Source organism: Beta vulgaris, chromosome 7 (genome assembly GCF_026745355.1).
Source record: "Beta vulgaris subsp. vulgaris cultivar EL10 chromosome 7, EL10.2, whole genome shotgun sequence".
NCBI classification, from domain to species: domain Eukaryota; kingdom Viridiplantae; phylum Streptophyta; class Magnoliopsida; order Caryophyllales; family Amaranthaceae; genus Beta; species Beta vulgaris.
The window spans coordinates 18,960,382-18,966,619 of NC_079208.1; the positions used below are offsets into that span (position 1 = coordinate 18,960,382).

General features: G+C 34.9%; 2 long non-coding RNA genes across 2 annotated transcripts; both read left to right on the forward strand.

Moving 5' to 3' along the window:
- LOC125499610 (uncharacterized) lies at positions 1-1,929 on the forward strand. Its single transcript, XR_008970453.1, has 3 exons — positions 1-346; positions 437-1,447; positions 1,859-1,929. It is a non-coding gene; the product is annotated as an uncharacterized LOC125499610 (long non-coding RNA).
- Positions 1,930-1,952: 23 nt separating this feature from the next.
- On the forward strand, positions 1,953-3,539 carry LOC130592201 (uncharacterized). Its single transcript, XR_008970454.1, has 2 exons — positions 1,953-2,899; positions 3,215-3,539. It is a non-coding gene; the product is annotated as an uncharacterized LOC130592201 (long non-coding RNA).
- The last annotated feature ends 2,699 nt before the right edge of the window (positions 3,540-6,238 follow it).

Consider the following 6,238-nt stretch of genomic DNA (forward strand, 5'->3'; position numbering starts at 1 on the left):
TACAAAAGGAGTGTTATCGCGACGCTTATTGCTCGACGCCACAGTATAGGCGTTGGGTGGGGTAAAAAGTTTGCGCCTCACCTCAGCGCCTAAAAGCGTCGACAAGTTTGGCAATGCATTTTCGCGTCCAAAAATCACATGTGCAGCACGTGGACTTCTTTTTCATTAAAACCGCACATCATCACTTCTTATAACTCCCATTAGATCCACGTCTAACACCAAACCCTATCGTCTCCCAATTCACTCACTGGCGATCGTCTCCCAGTTCACTCATTTCACTCACTAGCGTGTGAATTCATCAACGCTGATTCTTCTCAATTCACTCACCGGCATGTGAATTCATCAGGTAATTTTGTCGTCTCTCTTTGTAATCCTTGTCCTTTTTTTTTGCATCTTCGACTTTCCATTGAATTCTTGATCTCTTACCTCTCATCAGTCTTGAACCAACTGCAAGATGCGCGAAAACGATAATTTGCAATCGAAATCTATGAGATTTCAATATCGTCTTCAGTAGGCCAAGGATTGTTGCGAATCCTCTTCAGTAGGCTAAGGATTGTTGCGAATCAACCGAAATCTAGGTTTGTTGCGAATTATCATATTTTTTTCTTGAATTGTAAGATTTCAATTTGAATTTAGGAAATCGTCTCTGAACTCTTTGTCCTCAACCTTCATATCAATTAGGGCTGGCGGAATAGAACACTTTGTTTAAGGAAATTCAGGACTTTTTAAACAATTAAGGGTATGCTTCTTATCATGAATATTACGTGATAAATTGGCAATGTTTTCAATTTCTTGGCTACATTAATGATCAATTCAGTTCAATAGTTAAAATTTCATCTGGATTATATTGCGAATTATCGTATTTTTTTCTTGAATTTATAAGGTTTCAATCTAAATTCACGAAATCGTATCTATATTCTTTGTCCTCAACCTTCCATCAATTAGGGCTGGCGGAATTGAACACTTTGTTTAAGGACATTTAGGTTCGTTTAAGGAAATTCTAGGCTTTTTAAATTAAAAGGTTAGTACTTTTAAATAATTAAGGGTATGCTTCTTATCATGAATATTACGCGACAAATTGGAATTTCAGCCAACTTTTACCGTCCATAAGGTACTTCAATAACACTGAAATACCAACTTTATTATTTGGTAAGTTGAGTAGTAAAACAATTTTATAGTTTTTGCTCACTTAAAGAACTATTTGTATCGTTGATGTTCAACAGTTGGGTACTTCATCTAAAATCCCAATCATGTGCCTTTAATATATGCTCTCTCTACATGATGATAATGATTTTAATTTGTACTGGATGGAAGACTAAAGATATCAGGTCTTCTTGTTATGTTGTCCAACCCTCAGGTTTCATGTGATGTGCCTCTTTGGGCTGCTATTGGAGGACCGGATGTGGAGCGGTTACCCTCAGCTTCGACATGCTACAACACTCTAAAGGTAATATTCAAACACGATATTGCTATGTTATTGTCACTTAAATTGTGGAACTATAAATCATCTTGGTAATTCCATCCTGTTTACTCTTTTATTCTTGCTCTTTTTCACTTGTTGTAGCTTCCTACATTTTGGCTACATTAATGATTATTAATTCAGTTCAATAGTTAAAATTTCATCTGGATTGTACTTATTATTTGGTAACATAGTAGCCCATCTGATATCTTGGACCTACTTTCACACATGTATGAAAACCCTTTGTATTAGTAGTGGACAGTTGAGAACCAAAGGCCCTCTACCCTGCCCCAATTCTTTTCAGCGCTTGATGATATATGGGTCGTTTACTTGATCATGAAGAAGGAAAGAAAGAAAATTGTTAACCCATCATAATATATGTTTTAATATTTTTTTTAGTGTGGCAGTACATTATGAGGATATATACTCTGGCTGAAATGGGTGAAATCTTTGATAGTACACATGAAGGACTACTACTGCTATTATACCCTAGCTGTGAGTTTGCTTTCACCTGCTTTCTATTGAAATGATTTATAATTTCACTGCTGATTGGGTGAAATGCTATTAGTCGTATATCTGAATATGTAATGTTAGGAGATTTGGTGGGAGTTTGGCAAGAATATCTCAATGTAGGACCCTTTCTAGATTCAGGCTTTTGAATCAGCTTTCTAGTGTTTTGAGTCTAGCAGAATATCTGAATCTAAGATCCTTTTAGATTCAGGCTTTTGAATCAGCTTTTGAGTCATTTCTGAATACTTGCTCTTTTGTTAGACCATTATATGTTTGTCCTTCTGAATGGTGGCAATATGCTGCTTTTCTCTTTATTGACCTTCAATTCCCTTGCCTCATGGCCAGAGTTCAGAGTTGCTCACCATTTTTGTGAAGAGTTGTTGTCTTTGTTTGCCGTCATGTGCTTGCCATTAACGTGCAAAGGGTTGCGTTGACTGCCTTACCCCCATCTTGGAGTATTACAGTCTATTAGCTTATATTGATTGCTATCTTGAATGATTCTTATGGTTCATGTTGCAAGTTGGCTTCCCTGATCTTAGTAACATTGTAAATATTGAAATGATATTCCAAATTGCTGATTATAACTTGATTTTGTGCTGTCAAGTTGTTTTCCTTGTGTCTCATGTAAGGCTGTGAAATTCACAAATTATTTTGCTTGCAGTTGGTGATTCGAACCATTTGATCTCTGCTACCATGAGTGGTGTGACCTGCTGCCTGAGGTTCCCTGGTCAGCTGAACTCTGATCTTCACAAACTTGCAGTTAACCTCATCCCCTTTCCTCGTCTTCACTTCTTCATGGTCGGGTTTGCTCCACTTACTTCTCGTGGGTCCCAGCAATACCGTGCTCTCGAACAAACCATAAGTCCATTACTGATTTACCATCCGTGCCAGACCCTTGGCTCTACCACAGCCACGTGCCACCATCCCAAGGTGATGTCTTCTGTTTTGGCAAGAATTCGAAAGTATGCACTTTTCCCCGCTTTAATAATATATGAAATCTACTTGAACAGAGCATAAGCTCTAAAGCATGTAATTTACTCCATGACAACAAGTGAAAGGAAGTGTAAGATTGGAACATTGCAGGCTGCTATATGAGAGGAAAAATTTGAACAACCTTCTGTAAATTATGAACATTATAGTGTTCGTCTTTCTAGTCTAAATCATTTTATGCTCGTGTTACCTATTTTTTGGGATATATTACATGTGTCTAATTATAATTTTGGTCTTATTTTTCATCTTTTGAAGGTACTCGAAAATAATAATAAAAGTCCAACAGATTAAGAACAAGAGGAGACTACTTGAGGCTTCAAATTGACTACCATCATTGTTTTGCTAGATCTTAGTATTATTAGTTAGTTTTGTAAGGCTACAACTACATTTTTAGTGTGTTTTAATTTTGTGGTATTTTTAGTAACATATTAGTTATGAAGTATTATTGATGAACGTGTGTAGGAATTTTAATTGTGCAAACTACGTTTATGATTTATGATTACATATACATTGTTCGAAGTATTTTTATGTAATCTTCAAGGTTTATTGTTGACTTTATATTCTAAATTACATTTTATTATATTATTACGGTATTATTATATATAATTGTTTATTAATTAATTATGAAAAAAGTACCAAAAGAGTCCATACAAAATCTGGACGCTTTTCCTTGTCAAGAACTTATAGCAAATATAAGATTAATTTTCCAGCCAAATTTCTCTCAACACTAAAAAGCGTCGTGACTAATTATAGTCGACAAAAAGCGTCTCGAATTAGGACACTTTAAAGCGTCTATAAATTAATTGATGGCACCCCACTAACCAATGTGGCGACGGCTATACGGGTAAGGGCGACGCTTTTTGGTGACGCCAATGGCGACGCTTTTTGGTGACGCGAATTGCCGACTGATTCTGCTCGACGCTTTTTGGCAGCGTCGACAGCAAATTTCGCGACGCTTTTAAGCGTCGCCAAATGGGTTAAAAAGCGTCGCGATAACACTCCTTTTGTAGTAGTGTGTTCTATCTCCACATCTCGAAGAGCTTTATGGAAATCATACATCAAAGGTTAATTCTTAACTATTATGTGATCCTTGAATGTATATGCATGAGATCCTGTTTTAAGTACTTATGAATATGATTCATGAAATTTCGCTTATAGTACTTATAGTCCAACAATGGTATCAGTTTTAGCCTCTTGCATATAGTTTTTTGGTAATTTGATTTATTTTGAAGTGTTTATGGCTAATTTTAGTTTGATAGGGGAGGAATTGAATTATGAATTTAATAATTTATTGGAATTGATTAAATGCAGATTTAATTTCTTAAATTTTCAATATAAAGTGGCCGAAAATTTTGAACTTTCAACCCTAATTTTCGAAATTTAAAATCTGATTTGAGATCTCTAAATTTCGAATATTAAATTCATATTATTAAGCTGATTTTCATGTTGAAAATTATTTATGTATGAAAATTAATTCAGGTGAAAAGTGTTTTCTATAAATTAGAGATTGATTTATGTGAATAACCTTAAAATTAATTAAAATGAAGATTTTAATTTAATATACTGAATTGGGCATAAAAGAGTTATGTTTAATTTAGTTAAGAGCACTAAATTAATTTTGCAAAAGGTTATAATTTGAATTACCTTCAAAAAAAAATTTTTTTGAGGAGGAAGAGGAACAACCTCGGCAGGAGGCTGCTCCGGTGGTCTGCCGGACTAGAAGTTGGTGAGGGGTGGCGAATACTGCCGCCAAGCAATCCGTGAGGGTGGCGCTGGCAGGCAGCCACGCGTGCGACACACATTTGACGTGCGCAGCAGCGTGCTGCTGCCTGGCATTGGGCGCCCTTGCCGGTGTCGACTTCAAGGTAGATTGACCGGCGAGATTCCGGTGGAGGCCGCTTGATGTGGGGATGCCGGGGTTCTGTGTCGCATGGTGCAATGTTGGCGTGGAATGCAGCTTTTGTGCTACTGTTATGCTTCCACGATTTCTTTTTGATAGAAACTAGCAGAGTGGCAGTATCCTCAACAAAATTTTATTTCCTTTTCAATTATTTTTTAAAACAGATTTTTGAGAAAGTTAAGTAAATTCCAGTTATGTTAATTTTGACTAGGTCATAGATTAATTCCATAATTTAGTTTTTTAATCTAATTAAAATTAGTAGGCTAGATTTTATAGGATGGAATCTTTAGATGGTTAGGAATAACTTAAATATTTTATCCTCTTGCTTTGATTAAAAATATTTGATATTTTTATTATTGGCAAGTATAAGATATGATATTATTATGTGGCTTTTAATATTTGATATAATTGTTATGAATAACTAGTATGGCCCAAATTTAAGTTAGAAAATACGATATGCATATCGTGATGTATTATTGTAATTTAAATACGATCTACATATAGTTAAGTATTTTTTTACTTAATTTAATTTAGATATTATTCAAATTTTTTGGATATGTATGTAATCGAAAGACGACCCCGTCAAGAGAAGGCCCATGGCTAAGATGGATGGAGATCCATGAAGAGTCCAAGGAGGAGGCCATTATACTTATTTCTTAGGATTAGGGGCCATACTAGATCATATTTATTTTTCATTTTATTATTATTTAAAATGCTTATAAGTTTATTGTATGTTGGTTATCAATGCGCTAGTCTTCACTAATTCATAACAACATAATAAACTTAGGTCCCGCAAATATTAAGGTTAACTTTTCCAAACATAAAGTACTTATTAAACCCTTAATTAATAGTAATAGGTCATGTCTCCGCAGGGTATTATCATTAACTTTGGGAGATAAGGTAAAATTGCGAATTTTACAACCTAGTTTGGTTATCCTTAACAAAATCATCAAAAACGTTTTGGATTTTGAGGCAAGAGATAGTTAACTATGCGATGTTTACCAATCTAAACAAGAATTATAAAGTGTTATAATTAGTAAAAGAGTTTACTTACCTTGAAAATGTAAAGTTAGGATAAGACCTCCGTCTGCTTAGTGTTGCATGGTGATATGATCTTGTATTCACTTATTCATCAAATGGAAAATTAAAGTTGAATAGGTAATCAACCTAGAAACCTTTTGTATGTTTTAGGTTGTTTAATTGACATAAAATTGAACTTTGCTTTTGTTTTATGTCTGTAGATAATATGTCTAATAACAACAACAACAATTCCGTTTTCAACATTCGTCCTTTTCTCAAAAAGGATAGGCTGAATGGTGAAAACTTCATCAACTGGCCGGAAAGGACCCTAAGACTTGTATTGACGTTTGAGGGCCGAG